A 3,412-nucleotide genomic window follows, 5' to 3' on the forward strand; every position below is an offset into this window, starting at 1 on the left:
CATGTGGCCTCCCCAAAAGGAAGCTCAGCTCTTGAAAAATGACTTCCATCAGATTAGGCAAGTGAGAGAGCAACAAAGGACACAACTTAGTTTCTAAATAATCCAATTCTGAGAATATCCCATGCCATATTCTCACTAGAAACAAGTTGCTAGGTCTAGCCCACACTCAAGGAGAGGAGGTTACACAAATGTGAGAATACTGGAGGCAGATGTCAATCACTGGCAGCCATCTTACAGTCTGCCTACCACACTTGCTATTGTAAGCTTCTACCCCTAGGGAAATATAAGCATACAGAGAAAATAAGAACAATCTGAGGAGTTCAACGGAAGAGAAAGCCAACAAACTGAAGAGCTTATATCACAAGAAAAGCAATAGATCAGAGAAAACAAGGATTTAAAATAAACTTAATATCTTTAAATGACTAAGAGTAGACATTGGTAAATATGAAGCAGGAAACAAACATTTATAAAAATGATCAATTGGTTTGGAAAAATATGAGATTTGAAAGAATCCAATATATGGGATTTATATCAAAATGGATACAGCTGAAAATGAATGTATAGGCTTCACGAATTGATGGGCATACCTATCCAAATGGCATTATGGAATGACAGAAATGGAAAATATAAGAGAAGACTTGATAGGTTAAAAAAGTATTCATACTTGAATAATAGGAATCACAGGAGGAAAAATGTATAAATAGATGGAAATAAGTGTTTGAAGAAACAATGAATAAGAATTTCCCTGAATTATTTCTAAAAATGTAATTCAAGTGTTTCCTCAGTCCTCCTAGTGATCCATAAAACATTTAGAACTCTGTCATTAACTGAAACTAGCTAAAGAGAATTTTGTTCTTAGTAAACAAATGCTGGATAACATTATGATAACTGCCAGTAGAATACAAGATAATACATAACTTTAAGATTAGCATAAGAAGAGTTAATCTACCCAATGAAAGGCAGAAAATGAGAAAAAGATTGAAAATAGAAAACACAAAATAAAAGAAACATAGCACTCTTTAAATAACAGTAAATATGATGAATATAAACTTGTATCATTATGAAGAGCTGTGTAGCAATATTAAGTGAAAAGAATTGTGCATGCACCTTGTCACTAGCAGTCCTACTTCTTGGAATATATCCCAAATAAATTTTCACATTGAGTGACAGAGAAGCATGTGTAACTGTATGGTTTGTGGTTCTAAAGATATGGAAATATGTGGTGACTGTAATTTTAGCACAATGAATTAGATTCTTGGAACCAAAGAACTAGATTTTCCAAGAGCAACATGGATATATCTTTACAAGGGAGTAGAATTTTTAAAAAAGTAGACCTGAAGAGTAATACCTATATTGATGCAAATTAAAAAGAACTCATGGATAAAAGTAGACATATACAACTACCTTATATAGCAGTCAGAAAATATAAGCTAGCAATACTTGAAGTATCATGTTGTCATGGTTATCTGTTGCTGAGTAGCAAACTACCCCCAAAGCTTAGTGACTTAAAACAACGATTTATTATCTCACAGTTTTGTGGGTTAGGGATTTGGGAAGGACCCCCCTAGATGATGCCTTTACTCAACATAGTATTAAATGGGGTCACTACCTGGTATTTAATAGTGGAAAGGTTGGTCTGCAGCACACAAGACAGCTTCACTCACATGCCTGGTGCCTTGGCAGAGATGGCTACAAGATTAGACCCAACTGGGGCTGTCAACTGGAATGCCTACATGTGACCTCCCCAGCATTGCCATTTCAGGTTAGGTAAACTTCTTACGTAAATGGTATTTCAGGACTCCCAGAGAGGACAATCTAAGGCAGTAGAAAATGCCAGTTTCTTAAGGCCCAGGTTCTGAAACACACACAGTGTCATTTCTGCCATATTCTATTAGCCAAAGCTCTCACAGAGCCCACCCAGAACTGAGGTGTGGAACTTGCATCTATCTCTTTGTGGGAGAAGTGTCCATGAATTTGTGGCCACTTTTGATCTGCCACACATCAGCTAAGACACACAATGTTGATTAAGGAAGAGAGAAGGTCTGTATTACAAAAACTTCCCCAGCGTATGTGTGTTTCAATATGTCCAAGGCCACATATTAGATGCACTAGGGTGGAAGCCTATAAATATGAAGGAAAAATATTGAGGTTAGAGGACACAGAAGAAAATAAGATAATATAAAGCTAGAGGGGCTTGTATATATCAATTATAATACCAATGATAATATATTCTATGGATTTCAGAGCGTTCATGTGGAGGGAAAGAAAAAAATAAGAAAAAAAAGCATGGTAATTCCTTTCTTAAATCAGTTAGTGGACTATATCTTTGGACTCTGCCACTCTAGCACTCATTAATTTAATTGCATTTAAAATTATGTTCTTTTATAAATTTATTTATATACTTAAATTTGTTGTTATGAGAATTTTCCTTAGTATCTTTGAAGATAATGTGATCTCTCTTATCATATTCATTTTTCCTTTTGAAAATTTGAATCACTTAGAAGGCAGAGGAAGTGTGGGGGATGAATGTGTGTATATGTGTGTGAGAGCTGTGCATGAATGTGTGTATAGTGTGTGTTGGAGCTGTGGCAGTATTTATTATTTCTTCCTCCTTAATTGTAGACTTGGCATAAAAATTTGCCAAGACTTCTTCGGGGTGAGGCTCTACCAGCTGTTGAAAGACAAGAAAATCCTCCTATTTCTAATTTGATTTTCACATAATGTTTTGGCATTTGGCTACTAAATTCAATGCTTCTCACTTCCCTACCTCCAAAGTAGTAACTCTTGTATTTCAAAAATAAATTTTAAGGCTCCAAATGTTAAATGTGAAGAAGTTTATCAAGCAAGAAACATTAATTTCTATTGTTTGGATGTTGTTCATATCTAAGAAAAAAATCATAACTATATAGACCATCTTTAAGTATTTTAAATTTAACAGTGAACAACACAGTAAGTGAATATCTGAATAGAATTTGTTCATCAATAATTTATCAGTTATTTCTGACTCAGTCCCGTAAGCACCTGAAAATAAGGGAAATGAGATTGCTCAGAGTCAAGCAGTTAGAAACACATCAGGAGGATATGAAGACACTGCAAAGAAGAAAAAATGACTTATACATCTGCAAAATTTGACAATTATTGAAGACGTTAGCATAGTAAAAAGGACATGTCAACTGGGAGCTGGTCAGGTACAAAAGCATAGAAAAAGGAGACTCTCAAAGGCACACATTAGCACATAATGAAAGAGAAACACAAAAATTAATGATGAATAGGACGTATTTAACACACATATACTTGACGACTAAAATCTATGACATACGGTTTAAAAATCTTAGTCATGGTTGGACGCAGTGGCTCATGTCTGTAATCTCAGCACTTTGGGAGGCCGAGGTGGGCGGATCACAAGGTCAAG

This window comes from Macaca mulatta, chromosome 11, assembly GCF_049350105.2.
Source record: "Macaca mulatta isolate MMU2019108-1 chromosome 11, T2T-MMU8v2.0, whole genome shotgun sequence".
Lineage (NCBI taxonomy): Eukaryota > Metazoa > Chordata > Mammalia > Primates > Cercopithecidae > Macaca > Macaca mulatta.